Below are 18,515 nucleotides of genomic sequence, written 5' to 3' on the forward strand. Positions count from 1 at the left end.
GGAAATCATGGGGTATGACTTGTCATGCGACTTTGCAGGCCCAAGTTGGACACGTGTGAAAGGGGCCTTACTAAGCATATGACCCAGGGACAGGGCTTTTTTTCAGCAGGAACGCGGGGGAATGCAGTTCCGGTACCTCCAATGGGTGCTGGATGATCTACTGATGCTGGCTGCTGGGAGATCTATTGTTGCTGGAGGGGATCTATTTTTGCATGGCAATCTATTGTTGCTGGTGGAGGATCTTTTGATGCTGAAGGAAATTGTTGCTAGAAGGGATCTACTGTTTAGGGAGGGCACTATTGTTGCTAGCTGCTAGAGAGTCAATTGATGCTGGCTGCTGGGAGATCTTTTGCTGCTGCTGGGGGGGGGGGGTCTATTGTATTGCTTTTCTTGTTATCATAACCTAGTTCCATACATTACAATACAAAATTATACTTGGCTCTATATGCTCTAAAAGAGGCTGTACTGGAAGCTGGGTAGGGGGTGGAACCAAGATTCAGTGCCCGGAGGTTGGAAGGGGTGGAACCAAGGGTTAGTGCTCGGAGGTTGGAAGGGGTGGAACCAAGGTTCAGTGCTCAGAGGTTGGAAGGGGTGGAACCAAGGTTCAGTGCTCAGAGGTTGGAAGGGGTGGAACCAAGGTTCAGTGCTCGGAGGTTGGAAGGGGTGGAACCAAGGTTCAGTGCTCGGAGGTTGGAAGGGGTGGAACCAAGGTTCAGTGCTCGGAGGTTGGAAGGGGTGGAACCAAGGTTCAGTGCTCGGAGGTTGGAAGGGGTGGAACCAAGGGTTAGTGCTCAGAGGTTGGAAGGGGTGGAACCAAGGTTCAGTGCTCAGAGGTTGGAAGGGGTGGAACCAAGGTTCAGTGCTCAGAGGTTGGAAGGGGTGGAACCAAGGATCAGTTCTCAGAGGTTGGAAGGGGTGGAACCAAGGATCAGTTCTCAGAGGTTGGAAGGGGTGGAACCAAGGGTTAGTGCTCGGAGGTTGGAAGGGGTGGAACCAAGGGTCAGTGCTCGGAGGTTGGAAGGGGTGGAACCAAGGGTCAGTGCTCGGAGGTTGGAAGGGGTGGAACCAAGGGTCAGTGCTCGGAGGTTGGAAGGGGTGGAACCAAGGGTTAGTGCTCAGAGGTTGGAAGGGGTGGAACCAAGGGTTAGTGCCCGGAGGTTGGAAGGGGTGGAACCAAGGGTTAGTGCCCGGAGGTTGGAAGGGGTGGAACCAAGGGTTAGTGCCCGGAGGTTGGAAGGGGTGGAACCAAGGGTTAGTGCCCGGAGGTTGGAAGGGGTGGAACCAAGGGTTAGTGCTCGGAGGTGGATAGGGGGCGGAGACACAAAGTAACTTGGAAGGGGGAGTTCCTGCACCTATTCTCTGAGAAAAAAAGCCCTGCCTAGGGATAGCAGTAATTAGTAATGTGGAGTATAATGGAGATGAATAGCGGTATATGGTCTCTGTTCCAAGTCCGACCCCTGCTACTGATCCAAGAAGGCCAGCATAGCAGCCAGGCAATCAGCATTTTTCAGAAGAAAAGCTCAGCAGTGGAAAACATTTTTTCTTATGATGTTTCCTTCAACTGAAAGATGGCACACAATAAAATGAGCATTTCCTGCACCCAGATGTAACGTTCTGATACCTTCTAGGCCCCATTTCCACTATGCGATTTGGAAACGTGGGCAGAATGGGTGCAATTCTACCCGCGATTCCAAACAGCCTGGCAATTGCTGCATAAAGGTGCAACGTGCATTTGGGGGCCACGATCCTTCAATGGCACCCTAAATGCGATGAGGTTCTGCCGCTATTGTCGCACCATGCCTTTAAAACCCCCCTGAAGCTCGTCGCCCAAAAAGGATCAGCATCATGTTATTTTTTTAACCACTTCTGGACCGGAAGGATTTTCCCCCTTAATGACCAGGCCCTATTTTGCGATTCGGCACTGCGTTATTTTAACGGACAATTGCGCAGTCGTGCGATGCTGTACCCAAACAAAATTTACGTCCTTTTTCCCCCACAAATAGAGCTTTCTTTTGGTGGTATTTGATCACCTCTGCGATTTTTATTTTTTGTGCTATAAACAAAAATAGAGCGACAATTCTGAAAAAAATATATATATATATTTTTCACATTCTGCTATATAACATTCCCCAAAAAAAAATTTAAAAATCAAAATTTTTCATCCTTTTAGGCCAACTTGTTTTATATCACGTATTTTTGGTAAAAAAAAAAAAAAAAAAAAAATCGCAAGCAGCGTATTTTGGTTTGCGCAAACGTTATCACGTCTACTAACTACGGGAAAGATTTATGTCATCTTTATTGTTTTTTTCTTTTTTACTAGTAATGGCGACCATCTGCGATTTTTTGCAGGACTGACATTGCGGCGGACAGATCGGAACGCCTAACTGCCATTTTTGGGGGTACCAGTGACATTACTACAGTAATCAGTGCTATAAATATGCACTGTTACTGTAAATATGACACTGGCAGGGAAGGGGTTAACACAGTGGGTGATCAAAGGGTTAAATGTAAGCCTAGGGGCGTGTTTCTAACTGTAGGGGGCGTGGCTTTTGGAATGATCATAGAGACCTGTGATCCTATTTGAAGGATCACAGGAGCTCTGTGATCATTCCAGAGAGAAGAACGGTCAGATGTGTTTACACCTCTCTCAGTGGGGAGCGATCGTGGGTGGCAGACGGCAATTGGAGCCGCCTGCCCCGTGCATCTGCTTCCCCGACAGTTACGTCAGTTTGCGCAGGAGCGTAACGTTTGCAACGGGCGGTCGTTAAGCAGTTAAAGGCGTGATTTTTTTTTTTAAAAAGGGGCTCATTCCCGCTACGCGATATGCGACACCTGAGCGCGCACGTTTTTTTTTTTGCGCATTAACGCGTGCCTCACCTAGGACAGCCCATTCAAGTGACAAACATGACAAAGTAGCTCCGGAACCTTTCCGGTTGTGGAGCATCGGGTGTCTATGGCACGCGGCAAAGTGTGCGTCTGCTACTCGCGCTTAATGGCGACCTGCGATCGCAATGCGTTTCTGAAAGGCGCAGCAAATTGCACGTTTGGTTGCTCGTTTAGGAAACACGTAGGTGTGAGTGTACCTATCGCGCCATCACATGGCCACATACATTAAATGACGTACTGGAAGCATGAGCAAACATTTGCGGGCTTCTAAAAAAAAAATGTGCAAATCTGGATCAGCGTTTTGTTTTATTTTCCTAACATCAAACCCTTCAGATTTGGAGTATTTTCCTCTTCGCCGCGTCCTAGCGAGCCGATTGGCTGCCTTCTCCTGGTTCTAAGCCCACGAAGGCTCGGTGCCGGCCTAGGCTGTGATTGCTATCAGTAGAGAAGTCAGGCAGAGCCGTAGTCCAGCATGTGGTTCAGATTACAGGGGGCCCCCGGACACGCAGAGGAGAGCTGTGTACACGCAGAACCATGGACAGCGAACGCTTCAACACGTGAACGCCACTCCTTTACTTACAATGGGGATTTACCAATGCGTTTTTTTTTTAGGAGGTTAGCTTAAGAGTCGGCTCAACAGGTAAAAAAACGCAAACCTGCTCCGCCCATATTAACTACTTGCCGACCGCCTGCCGCAGGCTGACTCGGCTGCGCGAACCGCCAGACCTGTACGACGGTTTGCAGGATCGCTCCTGGGGGCGCGTGTGCGCTGCCGGATGCGAGCTTGCGCCATTAGCCACTCACGGGGACTCAATGACTGCCGCTGGGCACCTGCGATCGCTCCCTGTGGAGAGAGAACGATGGTCTGCTGTTGTAAACACATATGATCGCTCTTCTCTCTGAAATAATCACAGAGTGCCTGTGATCCTTCTATGGCTGTAGGGGAAAGACTGGTGTAGATAAACAGGTACAACTTATATAGGAATATTTATTTAATCCCTATGTATCATCTGAGGCCAGTCTCTTCACTGGGTATATGTGAGGGTTTACAACCACTTTAAACCTTGTGCGACAAAAACGCACTGGAAAAATACCGGGCGCTCCATGACAGAAAAAGTTCTGAAGCTACTTTGGGGCATCGGTCACATGTAGGGCAAGGGAATGCTGTGCCCTGGGTGCAACGAGCGCCAACGTGTGAAAAAACACGCATGTTTAGGTGTGAATGGGTCCTAAGGGCTTACAATCACTTCATAGATGACATCAGAGATTAATGATTGGGGTGAGATCATTCGCTCCATGTCAGTGATCAATGTCTGCCCATTTTAGTTGCTGCCCTTATTATCACTTAATTAGTGATGCACCGATATAGTCGGATTCTAAAAAAATGATTGGACTTTAAAAAGGAATAACACGACCCATTGACTTCAATGAAAAAATGCCCCCTATTGACTACAATGCGAACTTGCGCCCCCTATTGGCTGCAATGCAAAATTGGGTGCCATGGACTTCATTGCAAAAATGCCCACCCTATTGATTGCAATGCAAAGTCGCGTCCTGTTGACTTCAATGAAAAAAAAAAAAATGCCCCCTACTGACTGCAATGCCAAATCGTGTCCCATTGAGTGCATTGTAAAATCGTGTCCCATTGAGTGCATTGTAAAATCGTGTCCCATTGAGTGCATTGTAAAATCGTGTCCCATTGAGTGCAATGTAAAATCGTGTCCCATTGACTGCAATGTAAAATCGTGTCCCATTGACTGCAATGCAAAATTGCGCCCCCCATTGACTGCAATGCAAAATTGCATGGCATGGACATCAATGCAAAAATGCCCCCCTATTGATTGCAATGCAAAGTCGCGTTCCATGACTTCAATGTAAAAACGCCCCCTACTGACTTCAATGCAAAATTGCATCCCTTTGACTGCAATGCAAAATCATGTCCCATTGACTGCAATGTAAAATCGTGTCCCATTGACTGCAATGTATAATCGTGTCCCATTGACTGCAATGTAAAATCATGTCCCATTGACTGCAATGTAAAATCGTGTCCCATTGACTGCAATGTAAAATCGTGTCCCATTGACTGCAATGTATAATCATGTCCCATTGACTGCAATGTATAATCATGTCCCATTGACTGCAATGTATAATCATGTCCCATTGACTGCAACGTAAAATCGTGTCCCATTTACTGCAACGTAAAATCGTGTCCCATTGACTGCAATGTAAAATCGTGTCCCATTGACTGCAACGTAAAATCGTGTCCCATTGACTGCAATGTAAAATCGTGTCCCATTGACTGCAACGTAAAATCATGTCCCATTGACTGCAATGTAAAATTGCCCCCCTATTAACTGCAATGCAAAGTCACGTCCCATTTACTTCAATGAAAAAACGCCCCCTACTGACTGCAATGCAAAACCGTGTTCCATTGACTGCAATGCCAAACCGTGTTCATTGACTGCAATGCAAAAACCGCATCCCATTGATTTCAAAGCCAAAGTGCCATCTATTGACTGCAATGTAAAATCACATCCTATTGACTACAATGCAAATACACCCCTTTTATTGACTGCAATGCAAAATCACGTACCACTGACTTCAATAAAAAAAAAATTGCTTCCTATTGACTTCAATGCAAAATTGTGTGCAATTAGCTTCAATGCAAAAACACCCCCTATTGACTGCAATGAAAAATCGCGTCCTATTGACTTCAATACAAAATTGTATCCCTCAATATTGTGTGCAATTGACTTTAAAACGCAAAAACACCCACTATTGACTGCACTGCAAAATCACATCCCATAGGCTTCAATGCAAAAATCACATCCCATAGGCTTCAATGCAAAATCCCGTCCCATAGGCTTCAATCCAAAATCCCGTCCCATAGGCTTCAATGCAAAATCACATCCCATAGGCTTCAATGCAAAATCCCGTCCCATAGGCTTCAATGCAAAATCCCGTCCCATAGGCTCTAATGCAAAATCATGTCCCATAGGCTTCAATGTAAAATCCCGTCCCATAGGCTCTAATGCAAAATCCCATCCCAAAGGCTTCAATGCAAAATCCCGTCCCATAGGCTCTAATTCAAAATCACGTCCCATAGGCTTCAATGCAAAATCACGTCCCATAGGCTTCAATGCAAAATCACGTCCCATAGGCTTCAATGCAAAATCACATCCCATAGGCTTCAATGCAAAATCCCGTCCCATAGGCTTCAATGCAAAATCCCGTCCCATAGGCTCTAATGCAAAATCATGTCCCATAGGCTTCAATGTAAAATCCCGTCCCATAGGCTCTAATGCAAAATCCCATCCCAAAGGCTTCAATGCAAAATCCCGTCCCATAGGCTCTAATTCAAAATCACGTCCCATAGGCTTCAATGCAAAATCACGTCCCATAGGCTTCAATGCAAAATCACATCCCATAGGCTTCAGTGCAAAATCACGTCCCATAGGCTTCAGTGCAAAATCACATCCCATAGGCTTCAATGCAAAATCCCGTCCCATAGGCTCTAATTCAAAATCACGTCCCATAGGCTTTAATGCAAAATCACGTCCCATAGGCTTCAATGCAAAATCACGTCCCATAGGCTTCAGTGCAAAATCACGTCCCATAGGCTTCAGTGCAAAATCACGTCCCATAGGCTTCAGTGCAAAATCATGTCCCATAGGCTCCAATGCAAAATCCCGTCCCATAGGCTTCAGTGCAAAATCACGTCCCATGGGCTTCAGTGCAAAATAACGTCCTATAGGCTCCAATGCAAAATCATGTCCCACAGGCTTCAATGCAAAAAAGCCAGCCACATAAATTACATTTAAAAACAAACATTTTAAAAAACTGCCCGGTTTTCGGCCAAGTGTATCCTGAATTTTCAGTTTCGGCAAATAAATTAATATTTCAATGTAACACTACTTAAAAAAAAAAAAAAAAAATTTGAATGAACATCTTGTAGGAAAGGGATCGCAATTTTTACCATAATTTGCATCAAACGCAACAAAAAAAAGCAAATTATGAACAGAAATCTTCCAAGAAAATGTCCGCTATGAAATGAATGGACATAGAAAAGATGTTGGTTGGCAGCATTAGATCAGCAGGGAACCCTGTGTTGACCCTGACCCTGACCACCCCAGTGGCCTTCAAGAAGCGAGGAGACCACACGTGGCCAATAATGTCCTCCCACCAGGCCGGCCTCCCCGGGGGTCAGGGAACCTCCGCTGTGACCCCTTCCTGGCACAATCTTACAAATGACGGTACGGGGGCCACATATGTTCCTATCCGTCTTCCCTGTGAAGTCACCGCGCCATTTTATTAGCAGCAATAAGTCAATGTGAACCCCCCGAGGAGATGGAGACGGCACAGGAACCAGGAAGACGATTGATATCTGATTGATCTCCACACGGATTTCACGCGGCATCTGTTCCCGGTTAATGGCGGACACCTTATTACTCAAATCTCTGATGGGGTGTTCTTAGCGTTCAGAAAACTCGCATTGGAAGAACATAACATCACGCAGAAACCTGCACACAATTACCAGGTATGGTGGGAACTCGTCCCCTAAGGGCCCAGAAGGTCATTACCGGTACAAATGGATCTCACCGCTGATGTCGCAATGCCCTCCTGATGCCTCATATTGGGAAACGTTTGTTATCATTAGAGATGAACTTCAGGAGAACAGAAAAATATTCAGAAGAAATACATGTAGGGAAGCTGGTGAACCAAAGAGTTATATCTGTCCATCCAGTTCTGAGATTTACACAGCTCCGTCACACAGCATACTCTACTGCCGTTACGTAACACTTACACGTATTTTCAACATCCCTCCCCCCACCCCATGCCTAGGCAGTGAAAGGACAGAAGACTGATGAGCTCAGCTCTCCATCACGGCTCTCTCCTTCACTCAGCTGGTTCCTTGTTAGCTGCTTGTGCTGCTTTTCCCTCTCACAGCCTGAGCCCTGCTGTACAGGGATGATAGAAGCTGATAAAAAGTCTAGTTCAGGTACTTACATGGCTTGCATTTACAATGTTTTCAAGGAAAGAGCTGGGGAAAGGGAGGGGGACTCACACGCCGACGCTGGGGGTCCCAGAACAATGACACAGTGATACTGGGGGTCCCAGAACAATGACACGCCGACACTGGGGGGTCCCAGAACAATGACACACCGACACTGGGGATTCGAGAACAATGACACGCCAACACTGGGGGTCCCAGAACAATGACACGATGACACTGGGGATCCCAGAACAATGACACTCCGACACTGGGGATCCCAGAACAATGACACACCGACACTGGGGGGGTCCCAGAACAATGACACACCGACACTGGGGGGGTCCCAGAACAATGACACACCGACACTGGGGGGGTCCCAGAACAATGACACACCGACACTGGGGGGGTCCCAGAACAATGACACACCAACACTGGGGGTCCCAGAACAATGACACACCGACACTGGGGGTCCCAGAACAATGACACACCGACACTGGGGGTCCCAGAACAATGACACACCGACACTGGGGATCCCAGAACAATGACACTGGGGATCCCAGAACAATGACACTGGGGATCCCAGAACAATGACACTGGGGATCCCAGAACAATGACACTGGGGATCCCAGAACAATGACACGCCGACACTGGGGGGTCCCAGAACAATGACACTGGGGATCCCAGAACAATGACACACCGACACTGGGGGGTCCAAGAACAATGACACTGACACTGGGGGGTCCCAGAACAATGACACTCCGACACTGGGGGTCAAAGAACAATGACACTCCGACACTGGGGGGTCCCAGAACAATGACACTCCGACACTGGGGGGTCCCAGAACAATGACACTCCGACACTGGGGGGTCCCAGAACAATGACACTGGGGATCCCAGAACAATGACACTGGGGATTCCAGAACAATGACACTGGGGATCCCAGAACAATGACACGCCGACACTGGCGGGTCCCAGAACAATGACACACCGACACTGGGGATCCCAGAACAATGACACACCGACACTGGGGGGTCCCAGAACAATGACACTCCGACACTGGGGGTCAAAGAACAATGACACTCCGACACTGGGGGGTCCCAGAACAATGACACTCCGACACTGGGGAACCCAGAACAATGACACTCCGACACTGGGGATCCCAGAACAATGACACTCTGACACTGGGGATCCCAGAACAATGACATGCCGACACTGGGGGTCCCAGAACAATAACATGCCGACACTGGGGGTCCCAGCACACCGACACTGGGGATCCCAGAACAATGACATGCCGACACTGGGGATCCCAGAACAATGACACACCGACACTGGGGATCCCAGAACAATGACACACCGACAATGGGAATCCCAGAACAATGACACTGGGGGATCCCAGAACAATGACACACCGACACTGGGGGTCCCAGAACAATGACACTGGGGATCCCAGAACAATGACACACCGACACTGGGGGTCCCAGAACAATGACACTGGGGATCCCAGAACAATGACACTGGGGATCCCAGAACAATGACACGCCGACACTGGGGGGCCCCAGAACAATGACACTGGGGATCCCAGAACAATGACACACCGACACTGGGGATTCCAGAACAATGACACTGGGGATCCCAGAACAATGACACGCCGACACTGGCGGGTCCCAGAACATTGACACACCGACACTGGGGGGTCCCAGAACAATGACACTCCGACACTGGGGGTCAAATAACAATGACACTCCGACACTGGGGGGTCCCAGAACAATGACACTCCGACACTGGGGGGTCCCAGAACAATGGCACTCCGACACTGGGGAACCCAGAACAATGACACTCCGACACTGGGGATCCCAGAACAATGACATGCCGACACTGGGGGTCCCAGAACAATAACATGCCGACACTGGGGGGTCCCAGAACAATGGCACTCCGACACTGGGGAACCCAGAACAATGACACTCCGACACTGGGGATCCCAGAACAATGACACTCCGACACTGGGGATCCCAGAACAATGACATGCCGACACTGGGGGTCCCAGAACAATGACACTCCGACACTGGGGATCCCAGAACAATGACACACTGACACTGGGGGTCCCGGAACAATGACACACTGACACTGGGGATCCCAGAACAATTTTATCAGCCCTGCCCAGGTTTCCTCCTTGGACTACATAACACTCCCCTATAAGGAAATACGGAAAAGGGGAAGGGGTTCTGTAGATCAAATCAGGAGTGAACAGCCGAGGGAACTTTTATAGCTACAGAACAGTGAACATTTGTCACCCTCGGACTGAAGTGTAGCAATGGCAGGATCACCAGGTGAAACTAAAGGGCAAAAAGAAGAAAGAAAACTAATGCAAGCACCCAATCTAAGGAGCAGTAAGCGGCAATATGTGACATGCTCTCCGGACCTGATGGTGAGCAGAGAACCCATCCAAGATTGTCCAGAAAGTGCAAAGAAGAGTATCAATGAGTACCAAAATATTCAACCTTTTCCTTATACTCTCCTAGAGAAAAGGTTGCCAGGAAATCAGCATTTTCTAAACCTGATACAGTTGCATAAGTCAATGGCAGAATCCATAAAAAGCATGATCTAATCAGCAGGTGACACCTATAAAATCTTCCTTATGGATAAGGTGTATAACGGCGCCCCCTGCTGGCACCAAGCATGTGCACTACACCACAGCTGTCTTCATCCGGATCAAATTTCCTACAGTGAGTTTACACACAACCTTCAGCACTCGCAGTCACTGAGCGTAAATTAAAGGGCCAATTTATACAGATCAGAGAAAATGTGACTTCTCGTCTCGCCCCATTCCACCTAATCACAGGCAATGAAGGATTTCCTGGAGAGCACTTGTGTGTATTAGGAGCAGTGCTGATCAGATTGTTTGATATAGATATACAGGGTTTCAAATGTGGCCACATCGAATTTTCTCTGAATGTTATGCTACAGGAGATGGTCAGAGACTGCAGACATGGTACAGGAGATGGTCAGAGACTGCAGACATACTACAGGAGATGGTCAGAGACTGCAGACACACTACAGGAGATGGTCAGGGACTGCAGACATACTACAGGAGATGGTCAGAGACTGCAGACATGGTACAGGAGATGGTCAGAGACTGCAGACATACAACAGGAGGTGGTCAGAGACTGCAGACACACTACAGGAGATGGTCAGAGACTGCAGACACACTACAGGAGATGGTCAGAGACTGCAGACACACTACAGGAGATAGTCAGAGACTGCAGACATACTACAGAAGATGGTCAGAGACTGCAGACACACTACAGGAGATGGTCAGAGACTGCAGACACACTACAGGAGATGGTCAGAGACTGCAGACATACTACAGAAAAAGGTCAGAGACTGCACACATACTACAGGAGAAGGTCAGAGACTGCAGACATACTACAGAAGAAGAAGGTCAGAGACTGCAGACATACTACAGAAGAAGAAGGTCAGAGACTGCAGACATACTACAGGAGATGGTCAGAGACTGCAGACATACTACAGAAGAAGGTCAGAGACTGCAGACATACTACAGAAGAAGGTCAGAGACTGCAGACAAACTACAGGAGATGGTCAGAGACTGCAGACATACTACAGGAGATGGTCAGAGACTGCAGACATACTACAGGAGATGGTCAGAGACTGCAGACATACTACAGGAGGTGGTCAGAGACAGCAGATGCAGAGTAGGCTGAAACGAGAGCCTATGCGCTACCACTCACGTATATGACGTGGGAAAACGGTGGGTTTAAGGGTAATATGTATAACTCTAAAGAGACAAGTAATATTAGGACAAAGGTCCTGCATGAAACGGGCAGCCAATTCTGTACTATAACAAGGTACTAGCAATAATGAAGGTAGAGGGGTTGAATCGGCGCTAGTTTCATTCAGTGTTGAAAAAGATATATAGAGTTAGAATGGTGGGATTTCAAAAACAATGTAGAAGACTCCTAAGGCTGGATATAACATACAATCAAAAATAGTAGCGTGCAAAATCGCATAAAATTACAGTGATGATGTGCAAAAACGCATAAAGTGGCAAATAGTAAAGACTGTGCAAAAATGCATCAAATGGCAGATGAATGAAATGTGTGTCTAGGTAAAACTAAAAGTGTTTCCAGATTTGCGACGTGCAAAGTCGCATAAAATGGCAAAAAAATGATGCATTTTTGCACATTCTTTACTACTTGCCACTTTATGCATTTTTGCACATCATCACTGTGATTTTATGCGATTTTGCACGCTACTATTTGTGATTGTATGTTATATCCAGCCTTAGGAGTCTTCTACGTGTTTTTTAAAATCCCACCATTCTAACTCTATATATCTTTTTGAACACTGAATGAAACTAGCGCCGATTCAACCTCTCTACCTTCATTAGACGCAGAGTAGGACTTGCACCAAAAGCCATACTCCACCGCTTGCCACCAATGTAACGGAACCTTGACCCACACTGTACTGGTGGGCTTCCATCAGTATACGGCTTCCTACAGTCTTGAACATATATACCAGATTTTCCCAGCCGCCCTACATACAAAGCTAGCCGACAACTTAGCTTGTACTGGAATCTGTTTATTGAACAGTCACACAGAATTTTTATACAGCATGGACCTCCCCCTCCTGATCAGATTACCACACACAGGTCAGGGGATGCCTGATTACATTATCATATGCAGATGAAATTGTATACACAAATAGAATTAACATATCTAAAGAACAACCAACACAAACAGTATATTATTTCCACTCCGCAACTAACAGATGACAATGATTCAATCAACCTGAGCCAACTAACTAGCAGACTTTCGAGCTCCTGTAATACAATACACATTATCTCAATACACAAATAGGGAAAGCTTGTCTTTGACATTGAAGGACATGGAAACAGAAGCCGATGTGATTAGCTCTTTCATTGAACATGTTCAGAATCAAACAGGAATAGTCCTCACATATTTCTTGAGAGATATTATTGATAAATATTACTCTCCCATTTGAAGTTATCCAAACCATAAAGAATCTGTCTTTCACTCCTAGTGATGGTGAGTACCGTCACATCTACTAGCCATACTCTACCAAAAGCCATACTCTACCAAAAGCCATACTCTGCCAAAAGCCATACTCTGCCAAAAGCCATACTCTGCCAAAAGCCATACTCTGCCAAAAGCCATACTCTGCCAAAAGCCATACTCTGCCAAAAGCCATACTCTGCCAAAAGCCATACTCTGCCAAAAGCCATACTCTGCCAAAAGCCATACTCTGCCAAAAGCCATACTCTGCCAAAAGCCATACTCTGCCAAAAGCCATACTCTGCCAAAAGCCATACTCTGCCAAAAGCCATACTCTGCCAAAAGCCATACTCTGCCAAAAGCCATACTCTGCCAAAAGCCATACTCTGCCAAAAGCCATACTCTGCCAAAAGCCATACTCTGCCAAAAGCCATACTCTACCAAAAGCCATACTCTACCAAAAGCCATACTCTACCAAAAGCCATACTCTACGAAGAAGGCGTCAGACTGAGGAGTTCGGGTGGGTGGAAGTATTGACACAGAATCAATAAAAGTTATTTTGCTAGATCTCGGAATTAGACATTTGTGTTTGTTTGTTGGGTGCACCTAAGGCAAAAGGAAAAGAAGCAAAAGAGACCTAGAGTAGAGTCGAATTGGATTTAACTATGGCTGCCTTGGTGTACATAGCCCTGGCCATCGTCCCTTTAATCCAATCCTTCAGTAACTCACAGCGACAGTAAAGCTGGCCATATACTTTCTTGTAACGATCAAACTTTCGATTACATTTTTTATTAAACCTGCAAAGGAATCAAAGACATAAAATGGTGGTTTTGATGGACTGGAAGGAGACTGCATTAGAACCAGTGTAAAAAAATTGAAATACTTTTGAAGACAAATAGACCCATAATTGACCTACAACAAGTGTAAAAATGGGGGGGGGGGGGGGGGGGGAGCGAAATTCCATCTACAAATGCACAAGCAATGTTCAGCTGTAGAGGGATCATTCCACATGACGTTTCATTATACTGAGGTAGCAACTACATTGTAGAGTAGAAGTCGTAGAGAGTCCAGAATGGCCATAAGTTACCTCTTCTGATAGAAAAGTGGAGGGCCTAAGGGATTTAAAGCCATTAGTTAAATCTAGAAAAAGTCGGGAGAGAATAAGTAGGTTCAATTCAGGTAGGAGAAGGTCAGGGCAAATTTTTTTCAACAAAATAAGCACAGGTACTCCAACCCCTTTCCAAGTCACCCCTTGTCTCCCCCCCTCTACCCACCTCTGAGCACTCTACCTTGGTTCCACCCCCTGCCCATCTTGAGATGCTAAGTAATTTACATTGAATGTGTTAATGATAAAAAGAAAAGCAGCAAAATAGATCCCCTGTGCCAGAAACCATGAAACCTTCTCAAAAGACAATAGACCCCCCATCCAGCAACAATAGCTCTCACAGGAGCCAGCAACAATAGACCCCTTGCCTCAACAGCATATCCCTCCAAGCAACAACAGATCTCACAGTAACAATCGATCCCCACAACAATATACCCCTAGACACAATAGACCTCTGCCAGCAACTGATCCCCCAGAGCAAGCATCAGTAGATCCCTCCCTCAACAATAGATCCCTCTCAGCAATGATTGACCCCCCCAGCACTAATAGATACCTCACCACCAACAACAGACCTCTCCCTCCCACAACAATAGAGGCCACCCAGTGACAAAAGTACCCCAAAAAGCACCCATTGCTCTTACATACATTCAATGCTGGAGGTACCGGAACTGCGTTCCCACTGAAAAAGAGCCCTAGGGAAGGGCGTAACAAGGGTCAAAGGGAAAATAAAATAGATGGGGGTGAGGGGTATAGGAAAAGCATGAACAGAGCGAGAGAGAGACAGAAAAGAGTAAGGATGGGGAAAGGGGGGGGGGGGTGACGGTACTCACCGTCACTGGGAGTGAAAGACAGATACTTAATGGACACTGAGAAAATGGTTTGGATTGCTTCAAATGGGTTCTGTGTTTGCAATTAGGATAATGTGTATTGTACTTCAATGTGAGAAACAGGCTCTTCCTATTGTCTGTGTATTGAGGTGGGATTTGGATTCTGTTAAGCCTGTCTGTCCCATTGTTAATGTGAACTCACATATTGTTTCTGTCCAGATGGCTAGATAATTAGTTCAGGTTAATTCCATTTCTGTATACAATTTCATCTGCATATGATAATGTAATCAGGCAACCACTGACCTGTGTGTGGTAATCTGATCAGGAGGGGGATGTCCAGGCTGTATAAAAACTGTGTGACTGATCAATAAAGAGAGAAGGTTCCAAAACGTATAATACAAGCTAAGTTGTCGGCTAGCTTTGTATGGGGGTGGCTGGAATATAACATCCATGTTCAAGACTAAAGGAAGCCATATACTGACGGAAGTCCACAAGTACAGTGTGGGTCGCGGTTCCGTTACAGGGGGCTAAACAGGTCAATTATTTGCCCAGTTTCGACTTCCCATTCCACCAAAACAAACTCGGTGGTAGATTCTGGTGATCAATTGTGATCATATTTTCAATTCATGTTGGATGGAAGAGCTTGAAATTATTTGAAAATCATGGTTAGCTATAAGGACGGTTCATGTAACATCACAGAAGGGAAAGACGGGAAGAATGTGGTCATGTGACACACCGCAAAGAAAATCAGCCAGTGGGAAAATACGCAATTCACCGAAAAGAAGAAACAATACCAAAACAGCAATGAACATTTTTACAGGAAGAACAGGAACCGTCACAGAGAACAGAACAAATTAAAATGTAAATTGTAATAATGGGGGAGATTTATACGACCCGTCACCATTCTCAAAGGCCAAATCACCATGAAAGAACCACAACGCCATAGGGTTAACCTGTAAAACAAGTTGTAATTTGCAGACCGCATCTCTCACACTTCATTGTACTGAAATCATTTTTCGGAGACTGAAACATGACCCCTGCTAGGATTACCGTCATGTCAAGTTCCCAATGAGTAAGCGGAAAGAAAAATAAAGTTGTGTTTGATATAAGCGGATTAGATGTAAGCGGGATACTTCGCCCAAATAGACTGTTACCAAGCACTGTCCCGGTATGGCTCACTCTTATTCCTCTTATGGGAAAGGCCTGTGTACTGGAGTCTTATCATTAATTACCGTCTTTTGGTGCATCAAATGGGAAAAATAAAATAGGCTGAAGTTGGCCTATAACAGTGATGGCGGACCTTGGCACCCCAGATGTTTTGGAACTACATTTCCCATGATGCTCAACTACACTGCACATATTGTTTCTGTCCAGATGGCTAGATAATTAGTTCAGGTTAATTCCATTTCTGTATACAATTTCATCTGCATATGATAATGTAATCAGGCAACCACTGACCTGATTGTGGTAATCTGATCAGGAGGGGGATGTCCAGGCTGTATAAAAACTGTGTGACTGATCAATAAAGAGAGAAGGTTCCAAAACGTATAATACAAGCCAAGTTGTCGGCTAGCTTTGTATGGGGGTGGCTGGAATATAACATCCATGTTCAAGACTTATTCCTCTTATGGGAAAGGCCTGTGTACTGGAGTCTTATCATTAAATACCGTCTTTTGGTGCATCAAATGGTAAAAATAAAATAGGCTGAAGTTGGCCTATAACAGTGATGGCGGACCTTGGCACCCCAGATGTTTTGGAACTACATTTCCCATGATGCTCAACTACACTGCAGAGTGCATGAGCATCATGGGAAATGTAGTTCCAAAACATCTGGGGTTCCAAGGTTCGCCATCATTGGCCTATAAGGGCAACAGGTGCTTGATGGACCATTTAGCAAAGTTCATGGTCCGGATTTGTCAGACCTGATAAAAAACGCTTAATCTGAAAAGCACTCATTGAAACACAAACCACTATAGGAATACAAACAGTGGGCTGCTTTCAGAAAGCGGTATGGTTTCCCATTTTTCAAAAAGTTTTTTGGCATTCACTAAAAAAAACAAAAAACAAAAAAAAAAAAACTTTACTAAAATACTGCATGAATTATTTTATAAAGTCTAGCGGTATTTTAGTAGTGAAAACATGCAGTAATTTAACGCCTAGCTGTAGCTGGCATATTTATTTACTTTGATAAGTAGGCGTTGTTAAGAAGCGGGCGACCAGGAGCATGTTGGGTCGATGATGTCACAAGGGGGCAGGGTCAGATGCAGGGGGTGACCGTTCAGATCCGCAGAAAAAACTGACTGGCAGATCTGAACGGTCCGGCTGTGTGAAAGGGGCCTAACAGTGGAGTTCTTGGGCTAGAATTGTTGCTCTTGCTCTAACGTTCGCGGTGATACCTCACATGTATGGATTGAACGCCGTTTACATATGTGGCCGCAACGAACGCATGTGTTCACTTCCGCATGCGAGCACGGGGGCACTTTAAAAAAAAAAAAAAAAAAAATTAAAAAGGGAAATGTGATTCTATTTTTTATTTTTACCTTTTATTCCTATTACAAGGAATGTAAACATCCCTTGTAATAGGAATAGTGCGTGACAGGTCCTCTTTATAGGGAGATCTGGGGTCAATAAGATCTCAGATCTCTCCTACAGGCTGGAAAGCCTGAAATAATAAAAAAAAAAAAAAAAAAAAAAAAATCTTCAGCCGAGATCAGTGCAGTATTGAAAACTGCCAGGCCGGGCGTGATGTCATCACGTCGCGACCGGGCCTTTCGAGAGTCACAGAGACTGCCGGGAACCATCTGGTCCTCCCAGTCTCTATGTGTATTTCCGCCAGCGCCCGAACCTTCTCTGGCTCGCCATTCGCACGGGCGAGCCGGTAGAAGCACCAGAGGGCAGCGGGGGGGGGGGTTGGGGGTGACTCCTCCCACTGCCTGTAAGAACGATCAAGCGGCTGAACAGCTGCTATAATTGTTCTTATGGTGAAGGGAATCTCCGGCTGAAAAAAAAAAATGATATCTGAATGATGCCTGCAGCTGCACCCATGATTCAGATATCTCCACTTAAAGCCCAGGACGTCATATGACGTCCAGCGGTAAGGAAGTGGTTAAAGAATAGAGAATGACATTCCAAGAGAAAGAGAGATTGATTCATGTAGAAATTGGCATTCCATCAAACAGTAAGATTTGTGTAGAGAATTAGATTCCTGAAGCGAACATGTTTTTTGTAGAGATTGGTATTACAGGAGAGAGCACAATTTAGGTAGAGAATTGGCTTCCAGGGGAGAACGAGTTTCTTTTAGAGAATGGTATTACAGGAGAGAACAAGATTCATATAGAGAAGGGTATTCCAGGAGAGAATGAGATTTATGAAAAGAATATGATCCCAGGGGAGAACAAAGTTTCTTGTAGAGAATGGCATTACAGTAGGGAAACGGGATGTAGAAAATGGATTCATGTAAACAATAGAGAATGGCATTCCAAGAGTGTAATTTGTGTAGAATTTGGCATTCCAAGTGAGTGAGATTCATGTAGAGAATGACATCCCAGAAGACAGTGGGATTCATTTAGATATTGGTAATTAAGTAGAGAACGTAGAAAGATTGACACTCAAGTACAGAATGGGATTTATGTAGAGAATGGTATTCCTGGAGAGAAGGATCCGTGTAGAGAATGG

General features: G+C 45.8%; 1 protein-coding gene across 1 annotated transcript in view; it reads right to left on the bottom strand.

The window, feature by feature from the left end:
- The window catches only part of CHRDL2 (chordin like 2), a 166,501-nt gene that overhangs the window by 88,505 nt on the left and 59,481 nt on the right, over positions 1–18,515 (bottom strand). The window lies entirely within an intron of this gene.

The sequence above is a fragment of the Pelophylax lessonae genome, assembly GCF_965119305.1.
Source record: "Pelophylax lessonae genome assembly, chromosome: 2".
Taxonomy (NCBI): Eukaryota; Metazoa; Chordata; class Amphibia; order Anura; family Ranidae; genus Pelophylax; species Pelophylax lessonae.